At 47.5% G+C, this 22572-nt stretch overlaps 1 protein-coding gene across 3 annotated transcripts in view; it reads left to right on the top strand.

Moving 5' to 3' along the window:
* Positions 1-130: 130 nt before the first annotated feature.
* The window catches only part of Naa60 (N-alpha-acetyltransferase 60, NatF catalytic subunit), a 37775-nt gene continuing 15333 nt past the window's right edge, over positions 131-22572 (top strand). The window contains exon 1 of one of the 3 annotated variants that reach the window (XM_028894826.2): positions 131-213. The gene's annotated coding sequence lies outside the window, so the exon portion shown is untranslated. Of the gene's footprint in view, positions 214-10457; positions 10589-10773; positions 10870-22572 lie in introns of those variants that run through there. The other 2 variants (XM_028894824.2, XM_028894825.2) reach the window with 2 other exon arrangements.

Below are 22572 nucleotides of genomic sequence, written 5' to 3'. Positions count from 1 at the left end.
CAGAAGCTGAGGAAACCGCCGGAAGCGACGCGCCCCCGGCTCAGCCACCCCTCCTTCTGATTGGTCGGCGCGCTCCCAAGGCGGCGGGCCCTCTTCCATGGACCAATCGAGCAGCTTCCTGAGGACCAGACTCGCACCCGGCAACTGAGAGACGGAGTTATTCCCGAGCTTCTACGAGCAGCTGCTTCCGGTTCCGCCGGCTGGGTCTCGGTGGTGAGTGCCCGGCCTGCTGGTGGGCTCTGTTGGCGCAGTCCATGGCCGCCGAGCACCGATGACTCCCAAACGGAGAGTGCGGGGACGCGCCGGCGCGGTGGGCCTGGGATGCTTAGCGGACGGGGTGAGGTGAAGGGCAGGCCTCGAGTCCCGGGCTTAGCCTGGGCCCCGGCCCTGCGTTTCCGGACTGTGGGCCACGGTACGGGAGTCCCCGGTTCAGGCCAGGTTAGCGAGGTTGCTCGTCCGACCCAGGGTACTCTAGGGGCACGAGGCGCTGTCCCCAGGAGTAGTCCAACAGAGAGAGTGGGGCGCGCGGCTGACACCGAGCGATGTCCTTTGGCAGGACCCGCCACAGCGGCAAATGTCCTGTAACCAACACTGAGTAGCGAACTGTAGGTTCAAAATCAGAAATCTTTCCAGAACTGCCACTAATTGGATGATTTTGCCTAAATTTTTCCTCTGTGGTATTGAGGATGAACCTATGGCTTCACACACAGTAGACGAACACTCTACCACTGAGCTGTACCCAGGCCCTCCCTCATCCTTTCTTTTTAAACTTTATTTAAAACAGAGGTTGACCCAGGCTAACTTGGAACTCACTGTGTAGCCCCAGCAGGCCCTGCACTTAGGATCCTCTTGCTTCACTACCCCATCGCGGTCACCCACCCAGACTGGACAGTTTTTAACTTTGCTGTCCTCCATTGCAAAGAGCCCATAATGCTTCTCTTTGATCATTTAGAGGATATTTTGAAATATAAAATGTTAAAAGAATCGCGAGTTTATGAAGGAGTTTTGGGGAGGAGGGTAACAAACAAGATTAGTACCTTGAAAATTCTGAATAAATCCCAGTTTTTCTCACTTTCTTTCTTTCGAGATAGGGTCTTACTCTGTGGCCTTGGCTGCACTGAAGCTTGCTATGTAGACCAGGCTGGCCTCCAACACAGAGAGATCTGTCTCTGCCTCCCGTATTGCTGGGATTAAAGGAGTGTGCCACCATGCCCAACACCAACATAATTTCTTTCCTTTTTTTTTTTAATATAGTGTTTCTCTGTGTAATAGCCCACCCTGGCTTCAAACTCACAGAGATTCACCTGCCTCTGCCTCCGGAGTGCTGGGATTAAAGGCATGGCAGCCAACATAATTTCATTTAGCATACTGAAAATGGCAATGAAATACATATAATTCATGCTAACTCTTCTTGTGTTGTGTATCCATCTCAAGTTTATCAAGATTGAGGATTCATTAGGGTTTGGCCTACCATGCTTCAGTACAGTACTCTGGCACAGGAGAAGGATCTAACATGCTCTGGGAAAAGAAAAAGTGGAAGTAGAAAACCTTACAAATCACTAACATATATTACAAGGGACATTTACTGATAGCTAAGGTGTCTGGAAATGGATCACTAAGGAGGCTATCTAAGGGCCCAGAATAAAAGAGAAAAATGCTCAATGACAGACAAAAGAATAAGAACAAACTTCCCTACAGACCATTTCAAAACACATACATTGAAGAAGAGCAGTACGTAGTCCTTAAAGCAAAGGTATGTCTTGATGCAACTCACGTGATCATCTTTATCCTCTTGTTTTGTGCTTGCCATTTTTTTATGGATGTCTCATTTGGGCTAAGAATCTCCCAATACAGAGCTATGGCTCTTTATATTGAGCCATATTTTGATTATTACAAAGATATAAGCAAATTCCAATGTCCAGAAACAGAGAAAAAGTCAGCCCTAAAATGGGTGAGTCAAAATTGTCCTCAGCCCTCTAGGCAGTGGTAGCACACCCTTTTAATCCCAGCTCTAGTGAGGCAGAGGCAGGTGGATCCCTGTGAGTTCAAGGCCAGCCTGGACTACAGAGTGAGTTACAGGACAGCCAGGGCTACACAGAGAAACCCTGTCTTGAAAAACCACACATACACAAAATTTTTCCTCAGCCCTTGTAGACGTTAAGTACCAAGCCAAACAAACAGACCAAAAAGCATGAAACATGAAAACTTGGAACTTGCATAAAGTAAGAGATGAGAGAAAAAGTCTAAGGTGAACAAAGATGGGAAGTAAGTAGAGTACTTGCCTGACATGGTCTGGTCCCTAGCACCACATACACTGGGTGTAGAGATGTGCGTGCCCTCTTCTAACCGAAGCATTACAAACTGAGGTGGCGGCAGAAAACCCAGCAGTTCAAGGTCATCCTCAGTTCCACAGTTTGATGACAGCCTGGTTACAGGAGACCTGTCTCTAAAACAGAATAAATATTACTCCTTTACACTTTTACCATTTCCTGACATTTGTAGCACTGTTTACTATCGACTGCTTGTCTTGCTATTTTCTACCACCATCTTGCCTCATTTGTATTAAATATATGAATAATCTTCTCCTTTCCCCATTATGAATTATGTTTCCTTCATAAACTTTTTCCTGGCTACCTAATATATGCAACTAAAAATTAATCCAAATTCACTCCCATAACACTATATTGCTCTTGAGATGCCTGATACATTGTAATAGCAAAAGACTCCCATTCTGCTGAGTTTTTATTATAAATGGATGTTGAATTTTTCTCTATTAATATGATTGTATTGTTTATTAATGTGTTAAGTAACTGTGACATAAAATATTAACCCAAGCTTATAATTCCTGAAACAAAACAAAAAACACTTAAACATCTTCCCATGTACATATACGTGCATATACACTCACACAGACAGAGACACAAAAGCTAACAAAGTCCATCATTTGCAAGGTTTTCCATTCGCACTTTCAATGGCAATATCAATGGCAATAGAAAAATCTGTATGAATGGGAGTTTTCTCTCTAGCCAAGTGTCTTCCTTCTGAAGATCTAAACATCTAAAGATCACATCTTATTTAATTAAAAATAACTTAAGACTAGTGTGGTCTGCCATGGTGACACAGGCCTTTAGTCCCAGCACTCAGGAGGCAGAGACAGGCAGATCTCTGAATTCAAGGCCAACCACGTTTTTCATCTTGAGTTCCGGGCCAGCCAGTGCTGCAGCTGCATACTGAAACCCATCAAAAAGAGAGAGACTGGTGTGGTGGTATATACCTATAAACCCCTGCACTCAGAAGTTTGAGACAGCAAGATGAGTTTGAGGCAAACTGGAGATCTATAACAAGAGCCAATCTCTCTTACACACATAGAAATACAATTTTTTTTATTATAAAAGTACTCCATATGTTATTTTTTAAATTGTTACTACTGAAAGAGGATTTTAAAGACTTGGTTGGAGGTTAGTGAGTATGTCCTTTGTTAAATAAAACAGTTATCTGAGTATTCCAGTTACTCTGACTATAAAGAAATAAACAAGTATTTAGTATTTGCATCATCTCTTGTCCAGTTGTCAGGCCCAGTCTCAATGTTAGTGGAGAACCAGACCCTCCATGGTACTGCCCTAACAGTCTGACACTAGACACTCTGTGGTCACCTGGTCAACTTATTCCACCTTTGGCCCTGACTGTAAGAAGTGGCATGGCGATCCATCTTATATGTGTGAATGTTTTGCCTGCACATATGTCTGTATACCACATGCATGCCTGGTGCTCAAAGAGGTCAGAAGACGGTGTCAGATCCCCCAGAACTGGAGTGACAGGTGGTTGTTAACTACTGGGAGGGTGCTGGAAACTGAGCCTGGGTCCTCCAGAAGAGCAGCAAGTTTTCTAAACTGCCAAGCCAATTATCTCTGCAATCCTACCTGTATTACTTCATAACAGAAAACTTTCTTTGGATTTTGGAAGTAAAATATGTGGCTCCTGTTTTTCCAGGATTGGATTTTTTTTTAATGCATGTACAGCGCGTGTGTGTCTGTGTGCGTGCATGCGCACCCTTATCAACATGTTCATGTGTGCATGAATGTATATGCCTGTGGAGGTCAGAGAATCATTTTTGAGTGTCACCTTTAAGGCCACTGTCCACCTCATTTGAGATGGTCTCTTATTGACTGGAGCTCATCAATTAGGCTAGACTGGCTGATCAGGAATGCCCAGGGATCCTGTCTTTACCTCCCTAGTACCAGGATTACAAGTAACTAGCGTTTTCACGTGGGTTCAAGGATTGAACTCATGTTGTCATGCTTGCAAATACTTTACTGATGGAGCTGTTTTCCCAGACCTGTCCTGGTTTTGATCCATGCATAGTAATAAACCCTTTAGAAATACAAGCCTGGATAATCCACTCTACGAGTAACTGTCTTGTGGAGCCATTCTCTCCTGAGTACTTCCAAAGCAGAAGTAGGTGTTGGCCAATAAACTGTCTGCTGAGCTTACTATGAAGAGGCTTATTTTTTATTTTTAGTTTGTTCACAAGGTCCTGGAAAAGACGTGTTCAGATGTTTTCCTGAAAAGGCTGCTTTTGAAAACTCATGGTTTTCCTTCAGTATGTCAGGAAAATTGTGATTCAAATGAAGGACTTGTGGCTTTTAATGATGAAGCACTTGGTGTCATTGAAACCAATTTGTTTCTTAGCTTTCGTCCTCAGCAGTTGGCATACTATAAAGGCCCTGGGTGGATGTTTCATTGCAAAATGTGGACAGCACCTTTCAGTGTTGTTGAGAAAATAAAAGAATTCATTTGAAGGACTAGCAGAGTATTTAACATGACAACTATATATTCACTCATACTCAATTCTAAAAATCCTACTGTTTTTACAATAAACACTTGTTGAAATCCTTATCACATGAATCTTCTTCAAAGCAGAGTGTGTTCTGAATCCACAGTGCCTGATTCCTCTGTTAATGAGGAAAAGAACTGAACTTCAAAGCTTGACACTTGCACTTTGTTTTGTTTTAGTGTGTGTGTGTGTGTGTGTGTGTGTGTGTGTCTACACTTGTGTGTTGGCCTAAGTAAGCATGAGAAGGGCAGATAACCTTGGACATCATTCCTCAACTGCTGTCACCTTTTTGTTTGGTTTAGGTTTTTAGAGACAGGATCCTTTACTGGCCCGGACCTTGTGAAGTTACCTAGGCTCACTGGCCATCAAATCCCAGGGATCTACCTTCTCTGGTTCTCCAGTGCTGGTATTATAGGCATACCACACCTGTTATGTTTGTTTTCATGTGGGTTCAAAGGATCAAATTCAGGTTCCTGGGCTTCAACAGCAAATACTTTATGTGCTGGGCCATTTCCTCAGCCCCACTTTGTTTTTGAAACATGGTCTCATGGTTCTCCAGGCTAGTCTAGAACTTGTTAGTAAGCAGAGGCTGGTCTCAAGTTCCTGGTTTCCGTGTCTCAGAAGTTCTGAGATTACAGGTGTGTGTCATCCCAGTCAAGTGCACACTTGGATTTTATTTCTGAAAAGACAGTGTTCTACCATGAGAATAAGATCCCTGAAAAGATACTAAGAAAATGATAAACACGATTACCCGAGACTTCTAGTAGTAGAGTCAGACAGAGGAGGAAACATTTTCCCTGGGAATCCTTTAATTCTATCTAAAATGTTTGCCACAGACATGCATTGTTTCTTCTTCTTTTTTTTTAATGGTTTAATGTCAGAAAATCACTTTGTGTGAAGTCAGACTCAAAACATCTTGAACAAGTTTGTAAAAAGAGTGAAGTTTAAATATGATGGTTCTTTTAAATTGAAAAAAAAAAATGGAGCTGAGCATGTTAGCCACTATCTATATAATACTAGTACTTGGGAGGTAGAGGCAGAAGGATCAGGAATTCAAAGCCAGCCTTGGCTAGATGGCAAGTTCAAGGCCAGTCTGGGTTGCATGAGAACCTATCTCCAGAAGAAATTGAGAAAAAGAATCAAACCTACTAAGTTGTCTAGGAAAGGCACTGGCCATGTGCCTTGCTGCAGCAGGTAGAGTCACTGGTAAACCTACCTGGCAGGCAGTTGGGTTTGTTTTCAAAGTTAGAATGTGGCTAATTAAAAACAATTTTAACTAACATTCTAGGAATTTTTCCTAAAGAAATACACATGGTCCCCAACTTAGCATGCCTCCACATAATAGTTTTTTAGCTTTCCAATAGTAGATCATTCACATTTAGTGGAAACCATACTTCAACTTTTGGTTGTTTTCTAAGCTAGTAATATGTGGTACAATACTTTCCTGAGGTGTTGGGCAGCAGGTGCTACCACCCCCAGTGAACCCTTTGAGCAGAGCAATCATCCAGCACTCTACAGTGTACTATGCTGCCAGGACTGTTTGGATATAGGTGGCCAACAAATTACATGAGATGGTTTTTGCCTAACTAGAGGCTTATGTAAGTGTTCTAAGCATATTTAAAGTAGGCAAAGCAATGATGTTTGGCACGTTAGATGTAGTACATTCATTTTTTTATTATTTTGGTTTTTTGAGAGAGGATCTTATATAACCCAAACTGGCCTCAAATTCACTTATGTAGCTAAGGATTACCTTAAATTCCTGATTCCTTGCTTCCAATTCCCAAAGTTCTGGAATTACAGGCATGCACCACCACATCCAACTTTTAATGTGTGCGTGTGCACACTCGAGTGCACTCGAGTGTCTGCACTTGTACAAGTGCACAGGTGGGTATACGAGACTAGAGTTAGATGTCAGTGACTGTATGGCTCTCTACCCTTTTTTGTTTTTCATTTTTTGTTTTTTTTGAGACAGGGACTCACTGAACCTAGAGCTTGTCATTCTGGCTGACTGGCTGGCCAGCAGGACCCTGGAACCTGTGTGTCTCAGAACCCCATGCTCTGGCTGTAGGCTCGACACTGCAGCAGCTTCTGTGGGTGCCAGGGATCTGAAAGCTCTTCATCCCTGAATAGCCAGCATTTTATGACTGAGCCTTCTCCCCGGCCCCTAATGCATTTTAGCTCAGGCTATTTTTATCTTATGGTGGGTTTATGGGTGAATCCTCATTGTGTGTGGTGCAGCCTCAGTAATCAAAGTATGTAGATGTGTCTTCTTTCAATATTCCCCATCAATGCCTAAATAGTGTCAGAATAACATTATTACTCGTTTCTGCTCTGCTCTCCCCCAGTCCATCTACTGACTCCCTTCCACAGACAGATCTGAAGTAAGGCCATGCCTGGTGCCTTCCAGAGGAAGTTTAGTATCATTTAGGGATGGAGTTAGAGAGCAGTACTGGATTCTGTTCGGCAAGGGGCTGGATAGAATACAAGGACCATGAGGACAACTAGGGTGAATATTAAAATGCCTCAACTTCTGGAGAGATTCTGATTTTGGAGATTCTTGGGACGTCAGAGAAGAAGCAAAGAGCCTAAGCATGTAGTTGAAAGCTTGCTGCTGATCCTGGGCCAGAGAAGCCTGATTCTATCTCTGTCTCCAAGGCTAGGGAAGTGCTGAGGAGCTGAGGCAGAATTAAGGCTTTCTCTTTGAGGGCCAGGCCTGGCAGCTTGCTTTCTCTAGCTTACCCCTACTGCAGTACCTTTAGCAGTCTGTTTGACTGGAAGCCAGACGTGAGAGGAGCCATGAGTAAGCCAGAGGAAAACAATTAATATGCCTGATAAAGTCCTTAGGAGCTAAAGGGAAGAGAAACAGAACTCAGCACAGGGCTCCTGATGAGAAACTGAAGGAGAGAGATGCAGCTTTGTTCAAGCTGTAACAGACTCACTTCAGTAGACTGAAGGGGGTGGGGGAGGCTGGTTATTACAAAGCTAGTAGCCTGCTGAGTGAAGTGGAGGAGCTAGGTAAAAACACATCAGAAGAAAATGAACTAGAAGGCACAGTCTTGGATGCTTAGTCCTGTGCTGATTCGGATTAATCCCAGTGACGAGAAGATGCCCCCCTCCCCTTGTCCTGCTTAGGGTTAGCTGAACTAGTCAGTGAGTCAGGGGAGAGCAGAGTGACATTAATTGATTAAACCTTGTAGATGACTTTGGAAGCAAGGATCAGGTTAAGGACACCCACATGGGGGAGAGTAGCTCTGGTTTTGTTTTTAAGGAGTTAGATGTGTTTACTATCATTGCAGTACCGCAGTGCTGACCTTGTCCAGAGGATAAATGAGACTTGCTTACTACAACATCTAGTAATAGGAAGCTCCAGGGAGATAGTAATTATTTCCTCATCAGTGTTCAAAAATAGTGGTTTTAGGGCTGGGGGATGGCCTAGTGAATAAAACACTTGCTGCACAAACATGAGAAGTGGAATTTAGGTCCCTGGAGCACACATAAAAGCTGGGCAGGTATTGCAGTCTCCTGTAATCCCAGCACGCAGGAAGTAGAGAAGGAATCCTATGGCAAGCTGGCCAGCTAGTATAGCTGGGATTGGTGAACTCGAGTTTCATTGAAGGACCCTGCTTCAGTAAATCAAGTGGAAAGCTGTCCAGGAAGACCTCTAACATCAACTCTGAGCCTTCATAAGCACACATGCACATGCGCACACATGTGCCCGTACACATTCAGACATGCACGTACTTGAGACAGGATCTCATCAGACACCTTTGAATTTGCGCAGCCAAGGCTTTGTCAGTTTATTCTCAAACCCTGGAAGCCGGAGGATGCCTTTACTCTTTCATCACCCAAGGTGTGTTTCTCCATCTTTAGTGTCCTTCCATTCACCTGTGAATGCTGTTGGATGCCACTGAGTTAAACACCAAGTCTGACCGAGACAGTCTGAGAGCGTCCTCATTTCTAACAAGCTCCAAGGTGATGCTGATGCTGAACCCCAGCCCAGATAATGTAATGAGGATGCAGGTTAGGGCTTTGCCTCTCCTCTGTCACTGAATGAGTTTACCACTACGTTCTAGCAAGTAGGAAATGGGAGAGAGAGGGAGGAAGTGGAGAGTAGGCAATTTCCTTTTCATAGCCTCACCTTTTTACTTTGAAATTTCAAATCTGAATATTGAGTAATGGAGTGTACATTTAACACAGATTTATCATTGCTGTCTTAGCAGTGTTATTTCAAGAATGTGACACAAGGTGAATACATCACATTCCCTCTTACCTCAGCTTTCCTGTGCTGGGATTACAGGCGTGTGCCAAGATCACATCAAGATCAATCTTAAATATTTTTCTGCAGCAAGTTTAATTAGAAATAGTTTCAGTAATGATACATGAAGTGTAATTGTATTGAAGGCTCAAAATGACCTGAGTGGGTCCAAACATGCTTATCACAGCTGCTTTTTTGTTTGTGATACTTCAGTCTACAAAGTTGTACATTTTAAGTCTTCATTTTGTCCAAGTGACTTTCCAGTCCTCCTTAAAAATTCTACAACTTATACTGTCATAAAAAGAAAATATAAATACTGGTTGCTTTACAAAAATCCTGCCAGTCATATGCACCATACTACACAGGCAAGATAGTTAACTATTCGTGGTTATTTCTATCACCTTGTCTACAGTGTGTGTGTTGTGGAGGATCTACTACTCTTGGTCTACAGTGTGTGTGTTGTGGAGGATGGGACCCAGCCCTGTGCATAAGGTAGGGGCCCTTCTACCATTTAGCTACAAATGCAAACCCCACATTCCAAAATCCTGAGGAACACCTTACTTTTCAAAATGTTAAAAGAGTACGGCTTTGATATTTCAAAAATAGTGCTGTTTTACAGAATTTGAGACACGAAAATATTTTGATGTGTTATCTTGGATATTAATTACATCTTTTCAGGGTTATTTTAGCCCTCAACTGTACAGATTCTGTTCTTTTTTTTTTTTTTTTTTTTTTTTTTTTTTTTTTTTTTTTTTGGTTTGGTTATGTAGATCATTGTAGTTATCCGAAAGCAAAGGATAAACTGTCTACACGAGTTCCCTGGTAACAAGAACTGAATTATCTTTGATTACATCTGGATACAAAACCCCTACTCCCGTTCTGAAAGCCACCGTAACTTGCCCATTGCAGTGACAGCCCAGAACCACCCTTCTGAGGATGTCAGCGCGAGAGCGGGGCGGTGCCATTGAGTCAGGGCTTCCTGCAATCACCAGCGTCTACTAACCTCTTGGAGGGAAGAACAGGCCAGCGGCGGGGCCCCCCGTGCCGTTCAGCGTCCGGTAGGCCTTCTGGCTCCTCTGACCCGCTTGATCGTGGAAGGGCGCAGAAACCCCGGCCCGCTGCCCGTGTACGCACACTCAAGCAAGGGCGGCTCAGCAGCTAGCAGCTGTCCTGTGCTTTCGCAGCCGGTGCGAGCAGCTTTGGGAGCCGGCAAGCCGGGAGCCTGGGACAGCAGGCGGGGCCCGCTCCAAAGATGGTGGCGTCGGCGTCAGTGAGGGCGGAGCCACGTGGTGCAGCGGCCAATGATCTTCCGGGCTGCGCCGCCGGCGGAGCACGAGAGGCGGAAGTGCCGCGGGGCCGCCTTCTCCGTCCCGGCTGCGGCCCCTGCCGGTTACATAACCCGTCGCGGGGGGCCCCGCAGTTCCACGTCCGGCTTCCCGGCTCCCCCAGGATGCGCTGAGCCCCGCGACGCCGTACGCTGCCGCCGGCTCCCGTCCGAGGTGAGGCAGCCGAGGCCTCGGCGGGTGCAAGTCGGGGCGGTGGGGAGGTCGCAGCGGCGACCCCGAGGGCACTGGCCAGCCGTGGGAGGCCGGGTTTCCCAGAGAGCGCGTCCTTCTACAGACCCCTGCGCAGCCCTGCTTCTTAGCGCCCAGGCTGTTACCGTGGCGGCGGCGGCGGCGGGGGCGCGGAGGGGCGTCGGGAGTTGGCCTTTTCGGGGACGCTCAGCCAGTGATCTCAGGAATTGGAAATGGAAAGGCAGCATCCTCTGGGTTTGCTGGAGGTGAGGGGTCTGGTCGTCTCGCCTCGCTCCCGCTTCTCTTTGGGGACTTGTTGCGCCGGTGGTAATTGCCGACTTACTTGCACTCTTGAAAGCCGAGGACCCTGCTTGGGGTTCCTCTGCGTCTTTTCATTCCAGCAGTACTTTTCATTCTGGCAAATGAAAACCTGCCATTTCTCTTTACTAGCCAAGCTGACCCTCCATAATCGACTCTGGCTTGTCTCCTCTGAATTGGAAGAAACGCTTGCCAAGGAGAAGAGGGGATCTATGGCCAGTGCTTTTTGCCTTCTCCTGGGAAAATTGGGGCGGGGCCGTGAAGGGGAGGGGGTACACCGGGCCTTTCCTGAATCTCCAGCAAATGCCCACCTGCCCCGCTGGGTGTCAAAACCCGAGGCTTGGGGAGCACAGGCTGCAGTAAACATAAACTTTGGCTGTTTATTGATCTGTTAACTCTGCCAAGGCCTTGCTTGAGCCCTGTGCTTTTGGGTCATTCTTGTCACCCTTTGGTCTTGAAAGAAAAGACTAACAGCCTAACAGTGTGCCTCACAGTGGTGTCGTCTAGAGTGCTAATCAAGAGAGAAAGTTGACAGTTACAGAGGTTTTCCTTTGTCAAAGTACTGAAAGCCTAAAATCCAGCAGAAATCATTCATGCAAATACTTGAGTCCACATAGCCATGTGACATGGAGGAAAGTTTACACGTCTTGTGACTGTTCCCAGTTAAAACGTCAGGAAAAGGGGGTCTGAGACAAGCAAAAAAAAACCCAGCAAATAAGTACACACAGAGAGAAGCAAACCCACCCATTGGTGAACTACTCATTGAGTGTGGATAGGATTAAACACTAGAGGAACCTGAAGGACCATCGTTCCAAGTGGTAGACAGGTCATGGCAGTAAGCGTAAATCTTCCCATCTCCCTCTTTTAGGGTTTTTGTGTGCAACAAGAACAATATGCAGGACATAAACCCCCTGAGAGTTGGGTGTGCTCTTCCAACAGGTTGTGGTTTGCCAGAATTTCAACTCACAGACCTAGACAGTTCCATGTCAGGCTTCCCTGACTGAGTTTCTATGAAAATTGTTAAAACTTGTCACAGAATCAGGCCTGGTCTGGTATGACCACACCAGCTCCAGCACAAAACATACAATTCGATTGTGTGTGTATGTGTGTGTTTTAAGTCTGTGTGTCCTATCTCTAACCTCTTTAGTTGTAACTTGAAGAAACTTTGTCATTGTTTAACCCACACCCACACACAGTATGGAGAGTATCTAGATTTGACTTGTCCAAGTTGCATAGCAACATGCTTCTGTCAGGAATGGAAGATGATTTCTGGATGTCAGATCTGAGGGATTAAAGATATCTGTAATCTTGGTCCTGAACCAAGAGCACAGGTTATGGATGACCAGGGCTGTGCTGGTGCCTAGAGACTGTGAGTGCCTCCATGTACCTCTTAGTGCAGCATGGCTGTGGCAGCCTCGGCTCAGGTGGGTAGAGTCCCGCACTGATCACAGGGAACAGACAGACAGAGACAGGAGTCTTTAGAACTTGAGTCCAGGCCAGAGCAAACACTGGATTGGATGCAGCAAATGGTTTTAAGTAACTTTGGTAACTTCAGGGCAGATTTCCTTACCTGTACAACATTCTTCTTAGCATGGCCTCTGATGGAGGCTGGCTGGCAGGATAGTTGAGGGTCCGGTTGAAGCCCAGATACTCACACTGCTCACTGGCCCATGTGTTTAAATGGCAAACACAAACATACAAGAGTTTACTCTCTTCTCTGAGCACTAAGCGGGTTGCTCAGTGTTTATGGGGTGACAAGAAAGGTGTCTAGCCTGGGCGCTAGGACTTCCTGCAGAAGTGGTTTGGGATCTATGGTAATGCTGATCAGTGCTTTACGGAGCTAGAGCACCTCACTCTAGAGGTTGGCAGGACCATAGCAGTGACCCTGAGGTGAGTCCAAGTTAAGATGGTCAGGAAAGTGACAGCAAATAAGGTAACTTTGTCCTGTGTTTCAGCTCAGACCCCCTTTCCATGTCTTTACCTCAGTCAGAGTCCACCTGGCCAGGAGAGAAAGCACCCTCAAAATGATGGTGAGATTCGGCCAGATGTGGTGACACACACCTGTGTTCTAGTATTTGAGAGGCAGAGACTGGTGGATCTCTGTGAGTTCAAGACCAGCCCGGTTTACATAGTGAGTTCCAGGACAGTGAGGACTACATAGAGAGATCTTGTCTAGGGGGTTGTGTGTGTGTGTGTGGGGGGGGTGTGATGAGACTCAATTGTGAGTGTTACAACAGAGATTTTCAAATGTTTCTTCAAATTATAGGTAGATAACTACCTATTTTGTCCTAAAATAGACTCTTAATACTGTGGTGATATTTGTAATCTAAGAAATAAGCTTGCCTGAAGTTCAGAGGACAGAGCCAGCCACAGAGTTAAACATAAAGGCCAGGCAGTGGTGGCACACACCTTTAATCTTAGCACTTGGGAGGCAGAGATCTGTCTGTATCTCTGTGAGTTCAAGGCCACACTGGACTACATGAGGTTGATCCAGTCTAGGAGAGAAACAGAGCCAGGCAGTGGTGGGCTATTATAAGGTGTGAGGAGACAGGAACTAGAGAGCTTTTGATGAGGACTCAGGGGCATTCAATCAGTCAGAGGATTTGTGAAGTTGGCGTGGTGAGAAGTGGCTGTGGCCTATTCCTTTGTCTCTCTGATCTTTCAGCATTTCCTCCAATATCTGGCCTCGGGTTTTTATTATAAGACCATTTAGGCTTCGTGCAACATAATACTGACTTTTATTTTTATTATTTATTTATTTTGGTTTTTGGAGACAGGGTTTCACTGTGTAGCCCTGGCTGCCCTGGAACTCACTCTGTAGCCCTGGCTGGCCTCAAACTCACAGAGAACCGCCTGCCCCTGCCTCCCAAGTGCTGGGATTAAAGGTGTGCGCCACCACCATCCAGCCTTACTACTGCATTGTAAAGCCAGCATCCTAGGAATAGCATGGTATTTTAAGCACTGGTGCTAGAAATAAGTGTCCAAACACAGATTCAGAGTTCGGAGGAAGAGGAGGTGTTGTAAGTAGAGACAAAGAACAAACTGGAGGGAGTTCTGTTGCCTTGGTTTCCGTAGAAGATGAGGGTATTTTGCTGCTTTAAAAGGCTGTATAGGGCATAACAACATAGACTTCTAATCCTAGTGTTCCGGAGGTGGAGGCAGGAGGATTGTCACAAGTTTGAAGCCAGCCTGAGATATATAATCAGTTTTCAAGTAAGCATGGGCTACATAGCAAGACCATGTCATTAAGCAAATAGACTGGTTTTGAAAGCGCCCAGCTTTGTTGTTTGTTTGCTTGTTTGTTTGTTTTTGTGGAGTGGTTATTGTTACCAAAAGAATAAAATGAAATAAAAGGACTGGAGAGATGGCTCACAGTTAAGAATGCTTTTCTTTCAGAGGACTTGGGTTTGGTTCCTAGCCTAGTATGGCCACTCACACCACCTAAAACTCCAGCTCCAGGGGATCTGCTGCCCTCTTCTGGCCTCCATGGTCACTGAGCACCCATATAGTGCACTTAAACATCCTCAGGTATACACACAATAATAAAGAAATCTTTAAATAAAGTGAAGCTGGTGTGATGGCTCATGCCTGTAATCCCAGTGTTGGTAAGGCTCAGGCTGAGGCTGGAGAATCAAGAGTTTGATATTGGGGGGCAGGGGTTGGAGATACGGCTCAGTAATTACGAGTGCTTGCTGCTCTTGCAGAGGAACCCTTTGGAATCCAATTTCAGGCACTCGCGTGGTAACTCACATAATCATCTGAACTCCAGTTCCAGGGGATCCAATGTCCTTTTCTGGCTTCAAGACACCAGGCTCCCTCAGAGTTCATGAACATACATGCCGACGAAACACCCACATACATAAAACAAAAATGAATCCTTTCCCCTTCTTTTCAAGAGTTTGACACCAGCCTGTGCTAACTAGCACACACTGCTAGCAAGACTGTGGCTCAAAAAGACATTTTTCCCTTTGTTCCTGAAACAGGGTTGATTTGGGCACAATGGCATGGAAATAGGTGGGTGATTTTTATTTATTTGGGGGGGGGGGTACTTAAAGGGTTCTTTTCTGGAAAATGTTGATACCATAGTGTTTCTGTCATTGCCGTGGCATTCAAAAAGTGCTGTGGAGTGCTGCTCACATTTCTGTCTCGGAAAGAGGCCTGCTGGAACTGCGCTTGTAACCTGTTCAGAAGTGGCTCGCCCGTGCGCTCTGATACTCCTCTCTGGGTCAGACATGTGCTGCCGCTTTCCAGCCTGAGTTTCGGGTTACTTGCCTTATCCTCTGGCCTCTACTTTGAACCTTTCACTGAAGTGTGTCAAAGTGCACTACCTAGCAAATGAACAGAGTCTGGGCACACGTGCAGCCCACCAGCTGCTAACCAGGCAAACCCTCTCCTTATGAAAATCATTTCCCTCATAGGACCTACAAGAAACTAGTAACAGTTGTATGGGGGTGGGATGAGCACAGAATTTTTAATTCTGCCTTCTGTTGTACTTTTTTTTCTTTTCTTACAAAAATATTTATTTTATCTTATGTGTGTGTGCATCATGTGTGCGGTGCTGACAGAGGTCTAAAGAGGACGTCAGATCCCCTGGAAACAGACTTACGTAAGCATGGTTGTAAGTCAATGTCAGGGTGCTGGGAACAGTGCTCCTAACCACTGAGCCACTCTCCAGCCCCTGCACTTGTTTTCTTTTGCAGTGGTAAGGACTGAACGGAGTGAGGGCCTTGTGCACACAAGGCAAATTGCAACCCACGCATTTTCACATGTAGTTCAAGAGTATCCCTCTCCTTCTAAGAGTAGGAGAGGTTTTTTTTTAAGCCTTTTATAAAGTGATTACCTTAAAACTTGTAAAAGCTTTTAATTTTGGATTTTGTATAACCACTAGTGTTTGCTCTTTGCTGTTTACACAGGAGCCCTTTAAGATGCTTTTGCAAGTCTGCTCAGCAGTCCACCTCCAAGTGCCTCCTGTTGCTTTAATCTGTGTTTAGAACAGTTCTTTCCAGCATCAGTGCCCAGGTGCCTTGCAGAGGTTGACAGGCTTTACAAGGCAGCTCTTCGACTGTAGCACTTAGTAGCTCTTAATTCTACTCAGAATCTGAAGACACTGTAAGGTTTCTTTGTCATTAATTAAAACAACCCATGAGATTATTCTAACATAAAATGTGTTCAGAATTTTCACACTGTATCTAAAAGTATTTTTGATAACAAAATAACCCAAGCTCCTTGCAGAAGGCTCAAATAATACGAATGCGAGTAGCGGAGAATGTAACATCTGCCGTAATTGAGGAAAATTGAGACAGGAGCATGATGATCTTTTAAGATGTTCTTTAAGATCTGCTGCTGCTTCTGCTTAGTGGTAGAATGTGTAGATGTAACCGTCTTTTCAAATAAGAAACACAGCCAATTCAGAGTTAAAAGCCAAGAGGTCAGAGCAATAGCTAAGAGCTGAGATTAAAAACCTTACCCTTCACTGCCGCTGCTGTCCTACCTCTCCGCAAGAGACCTACTTCCTGTGTGTTTCTCCTTTTTATTGACTTTCTATTCTGCCTTCTCATTGGTTGTAAACCCAACCACATGACCTCGTCACTGCCCGGTCTGTACAGACCTCCAGGTCTTCTATGGTTGGTATTGAGATTAAAGGGGTGTGTCTCCATGTTGGCTGTATCCTTGAACATCCACCTAGCTCTGCCTCCCAAGAGCTAGGATTAAAGGTGTTCACCACCACCACCCAGTTTCTATTAGCTTGCTATTAGCTCTGACCCCCAGGCAACTTTATTTATTAACATACAAATAAAATCACATTTCAGTACAATTAAAAAGAGTGCCTGGGGCCTGGGATTGATTCCGGGTGCCAAAACAACAACTAGCTGACTTCATGATCGGGTGGTAATTTATACAGAGTTCAACATAAATGGAAACAGCAGAGGAGAGAGAAAACACTTTTTAAAAACAACCCCCATTAGAGATGGAAAGATTGATGAGGCAGGGGGTTGGCCTGATGCAGGTCAGAGGCACTGAAACCAAACCCCTGTCCTATGCTTTCTTAAGCAAAGCAGTCAGATTTCCATCCCCCACTGCCCCTACCAGCTGGAAGGGTTCTTGTAGCTGTTCTCTAGACAGCAGCAGAAGAGTTCTTGGGTGGGATGAATCCTAAAGGAAGTCCAGCCTGACTCCTGACCCTGTCAGTCAAGTATGCCAAGCAGATGTTTTCCTGTCTGTTTCAGGCAAGGTCTTGTGTAGTCCAGGCTGGTCTCAAACTTTCTCTACAGCTGAGGATGATCTTGGACTTCTGAGTCTCTAACCCAAGTGCTGGGTTCTTTTGTTTGTTTGTTTTTGAAACAGAGTGTTGAAATGTAGCCCAGGCTGGCCTAGAACTCTATAGCACCCCGGTCGGTCTTGAACTCATCATCCGTGTGCCTTGGCCCTCTGAGTGCTGGGGATGATGGGTTTGTACCACCACTCTCGACAGTACCTCACTAGCTTTTTATTCCCACCTTCTGAAACAGAGGGTTATTTGAAGGTGGTTTTGTTTGTAAAACTCTTCCACTGAATTGAATTGGGAATTCATTCTGAGAGCACTTACTCCATCCGGCAGTTCCTACCTTGACCCCAGCAGTCTGCTCCTTGTCTATGCTCCATCCAAACAAGCCTCCTCCTGTGTGTGCTGACTGTTCCAGTAACGTGCACCTCACAGCACAGAACACATCATCCAGCTCTTATTTTTCAGTACTTTTCAGTACCAAGAACAGGAGATGCCTTATTTAGATTTTTTTTTTTTTTTTTTTTTTTTTTTGGTCACCTAACACAAGCAAGGGTCATCTGGGAAGGACCTCAGTTGAGAAAATGCCTCCATCAGACTGTCTGTAGGCAAGTTTGTAGATACACCATCAGATGTCTGTAGGCAAGTATGTAGGGATTGTTCGTGGTTAATGATTGGTGTTGGAGGGCCCAGCTCACTGGGGTGGTGGCACACGTGGGTATATGGTCTAAGTTGTACAAAAAACAGTCTGAGCATGCTGTGAAGGGCTAGCCAGTGAGCAGCATCCCTCCATGGTCTCTGTTTCAGGTCCCACTTGCAGATTCCCCCTGCCTTGTACTCCTGCCTTGACTTCCCTCAGTCACGGACTGTCTGTCATCAGAAATGTCAGCCAGATAAGCCTTTTTCCTTTCCAGATTGCTTTCGGTCAGAATGCTTGATCATAGCAATAGAAAGCAAACTAAGACAGATTTGCCCAAAGCTCTTCAGTGATCAGCCACTGGGTTTGGTCTCTGTCACATTGAAAGAACCCCCAGAGGAGATCTTCCTTCAGGAGAGACCCCAAACCCAAGGAACACACCGAAACCACCGATCAGATGCAAAAGCAAGAGGGTTTATTAGATACACGGGTACCCGGGGCGAAGTCTCTAGGAGGACTTGCGCGCCTTCCTAGGGCAAAGGGGACTTTTTATGGGATTCCAGGGCAGAGGCGCGGCTACCGAAGCAAGAAGCATAGTTACAGGGTCCCTATTGGTTGTTTCAAAGAAGGCCAGGGTGAACTTGGGGTCGTATGTGTGTGGCTGATCTGGCCTTGCCCAGGCCAGCTGCTTATTCCTCAAGGCCAGGGGCCCGCCATAAAATATCTTTATTTAACCCAACTGTCTTTCTCCCAAGGCCGCTGACCACAATTATCTCCTCCCTAAGCCAGATGGCTGGCCACAGTTATCTCTCCCTCCCAAGGCCGGATGGCTAGTTAGTTACAGCTGTGTACTTCTGTCTTTCTGTTTCCTTCAGAATGGCGTTTCTTAGGCTAAGTTATTGGGGGGGCCATTTCATCGGCCCAACGCCCCATGTCCTCATAATGGAGCGGGGGTCTTTCATTCCCCCATTTTCTTTTGTACCAAATGGAATCTTTCATTTTAGGATGGAGAATAGGGGGTCAGCTCCATCTCTGACTGTCTGAGCCTCTGATATTGCTGGGTTAGGATCAAGGCCTGGACAACAGAAACCCTATCCCTGATGAATTGCACCAATCTATTGAGGATGCATGGCCCGAACAATAAAACGAGCAGGAGGATAATTAGGGGGCCCATAATGGTGGAGACAAGGGTCGTAAACCATGGTGACCTTTGGAACCATCCTTTAAACCATCTCTGTTGAGCATGGCTACTTGGAGCTGTCTGAATTGGCCGGTTTCCATAAGAGCTGCGGTCCCTGTATCTACCCCGGCAGCTATTTCGCCCATGGTAATTCCTCCCAGTAACAGGGCCAGCGTCAGGGAAATAGGCTCTCTGGTGATGCCCCTCCTTATGTCAGGAGGACTATTAGGGGGATCAAGGGGACCCCCGGGTGAGTCTTATCTTTAGTGGGTTTAGAGAGCGTTGAACTAGATGTCTCGGTGCCCTCAGTTTCGTCGGGTTCCTTGGCAGCCTTCACATGCGACGCGTGGACCCAAGCCGCTATCCCGCAGCAACCTCGGCTCTAGGTTCCTGGATTGATGGCGTCGGACCCAGACAGAGTCCCCAATCTTGAATGGGTGAGGCCCCACCGGGCGGTTTAGTTGCTCCCGGTAGGCAGGGGTTTTCACACCGTCTTTTGTACCAATTGGAGGGCTTGGCGGTGCGCCTCTAGGGTAGGGCTAGTGGCAAAAGAGGAGATATCAGGGTGAAGGAAATTTTTAATTGGTGGGGGAGCCCCATACATAATCTCGAACGGGGTTAGGCCATGAGGCCCAGGAGTGTTCCGGGCTCGGTAAAGGGCTAGGGGGAGGAGGAGCACCCAATCTCTAGTGCCAGTTGTAAGCGTTAATTTGGTTAAAGTCTCCTTAATGGTTTTATTTGCACGTTCTGCCTGTCCTGAGCTCTGGGGGCGGTATGCACAATGAAGTTTCCAATCAATCCCCAGTAGCCTGGCCACCTCCTGACTTACCTGGGAGACGAAGGCGGGCCCATTGTTTGACCCCAATATCTGGGGCATTTCATACCTGGGAAAGATGTCATCTAGGAGTTTCTTGGTTACCACGTTAGCGGTCTCCTTCTTGGTAAGGAAGGCCTCTGTCCATCCATGATGTAAGCTTGTCGCTCGGGGCTCCATTCCGCCCCCATTTTCTTTGTTAGTTTCTGGTCCTCCGGGTTTCCGCCATCCGGAGGGCCTGGGTCAGCGCGATCAGCTCTGCTCTTTTGGGCCGATGCTTTAGGTGGCAGTGGTGAGGCCCAAACTACCTCCGATTCGGTGGTGACGGCTGCTCCGGCCCTCCGTTCTTCTTCTTGGAGGAAGCTGCTCCCATCCGTGAACCAGATAAAATCTGTTAGGTCGGAGCGGGTGCCATGGGCCTCCGCCAGAATCTGGAGGCAATTGTGTTCCTTGGATGGATCTGGCAAGGGCAGCAGGGTTGCGGGGTTGAGGGAGACAACTGGTCTGAACATCATTTGATCTGGGGGCTGTTGGACCAGAGCTTCCACCGCATGGGAGGATAACACAGTTAATGGCTGCCCCAAAGTCAGTTTCCCTGCATCCTTGAGCAAAACAGCAAGGGCGGCTACCATGCACAGACAGGGGGGCCATCCTGTAGCTACCGGGTCCAATTTCTTGGATAGATAAGCTACAGGTCTCTTTCATGGCCCCAGTCTCTGTACCAGCACTCCTTTTGCAAAGCCTGAGTTCTCGTCCACGAACAGTTCAAAGGGCTAGGACTTGTAGGGGGGTCCCTTTGGGTCCTGTCCAGATGCCAGCTGAACCTTTCTCTCGGTGGTCCATTGATACCTCCTGCTACCTGTGGCCCCCTGGACCAAAGCTGTGCAGTCACTGAGAGAGCCTCCGGTATGGCCCAGGACTGAATGTTGAGCCCCGGTGTCCACTAGGAAGGTCATTGGCTGCCCCCCCAATCTTGAGAGTTATCTTAGGCTCGGGGGGGGGGGGGCTCCTGGCCGTGACCTCCCCAATCCTCCAGATTGAGGAGGTCCTTGGCCCTTGGCTTAGGTCTCCGAGACCCTTGAGGCTTCTTTGGGCAGTCATGAGCCCAATGTTCTCTTTCTTTACAGTAAGCACATTGGTCTTTGTCAAGATCTCTAGTCCTAACTCCCTCTCTGACCTGTCCCTGAGACATTACAGTGGCCAGGACTTTTTTTTTTTTTTTTTTTTTTTAAAAAAAAAAAAACTCTCCCTGTCTTTTTAAGTCTTTCCAAAAACGCTGGCGTCTCTTCCTGGTAACCTGAGCCAAATTGGTAGGGGGTCCAGAGTCCCTCGGAGACCCGCTAAGAGCAACTGGCGATAGAGACCTAGGTGCTCCCTACCTTCGGGGTCGCGGAGTCCCAGTTCGGGCGGGTGAGGGGGAAAGGCTGCATTAGGCAATTGGGTGGGTCTTTTATCGTCTCCTGGAACCCCCGAGCCTCGGGAAGACTCGCTGTCTTTGGCTGGTTTGTGCGCCTTCCTCGTAGGCGACCAGCAATTGGGGAGGGAGCAAGTGCGCTCCGCGGCGGAAGCGCGCTTGGCGCCGATAGCCGGCCAGGGGGAATGGGGAATTCCCCCGCCGACCCCATCCCTGGCCCCGCCTGTGCGCCCCCGCCATAACCCGCGCCCGCCGCCGCCGCCGCGGGCCTTCGCGATCGGATTCCCCTGGTCCGCACCAGTTCTAAGTCAGCTGCTAGGTGCCGGCCGAGGCGAGCCGCCCCAGCGGGCAGACCCGGCAGGGAAAGACTGGCGCAGCCCCGATTCTCCGCCCGCGCGGGAGACGCGGACGGCCGGGGAGAGCAGGGAGCGAGGAGGGGAGGCCCCCCCCCAGCGCCGCCCGGACCCCCGCGACCGCACCGCGGCCGCGGGGACAGGAGGAGGCGGGGAGAGCACCGGCGCCCGGCGCCGGGGGGACAGGACTGGTCCGCGAGCGCCGGAGCCCGCTGCACTCGAACTCCGCTTCTGCGGCCCGGCGCCTCAGCAGCTCTCGGCCAGCTCATGCATGGTGGCTACGGAGACTCGCCGCTCCTGGTGGCTGCGGAGACTCGGCTGTCGCTCCCCCCGGGGAGGAAATGCCTCCTGCCGGCTCCATCCCGCCGCCTCTTCCGCCGCTGCCGCCGGAGCGGCGGAACGCTGGGAGAGGAAACAACACGCTGGTGGAGGGGTCAGGAGGAACGGGGAGTGGGAGAGATCTGCTGATCCGGCTTCCTATGACTGTTTCTAGGAGGAGAACGGTTAAACAGAAAACAAAAAAACGACAGACAAACACAAATGAGACTTAACATACGCTGCGCAGCTTCGGTTCCAAACCGAAAGCAAAACCAGAAAGACCGTGCCCCAGAGAGGGGACTTCAGGCTTCGGTTCCAAACCGAAAGCAAAACCAGAAAGACTGTGCCCCAGAGAGGGGACTTCAGGCTTCGGTTCCAAACCGAAAGCAAAACCAGAAAGACCGTGCCCCAGAGAGGGGACTTCAGGCTTCGGTTCCAAACCGAAAGCAAAACCAGAAAGACCGTGCCCCAGAGAGGGGACTTCAGACTCCCCGTGGAACGTCTTCCAGGGGGGCAGTGGCGAAGTCTGGCTCGTCAGCCCTTCCGATCCACTGACTCAGACAGATTATCAGGCGCGCAAACAGACAACATTCAACATTCAGACAAACAGACAACACTCAGACAGGACAGAGATGACATACACCAAGGCCGGCCGGCTTACCTCCTGACGGTG

Source organism: Peromyscus leucopus, chromosome 8b (assembly GCF_004664715.2).
Source record: "Peromyscus leucopus breed LL Stock chromosome 8b, UCI_PerLeu_2.1, whole genome shotgun sequence".
NCBI lineage: Eukaryota > Metazoa > Chordata > Mammalia > Rodentia > Cricetidae > Peromyscus > Peromyscus leucopus.
This window is presented reverse-complemented; position numbering and strand designations above follow the sequence as displayed.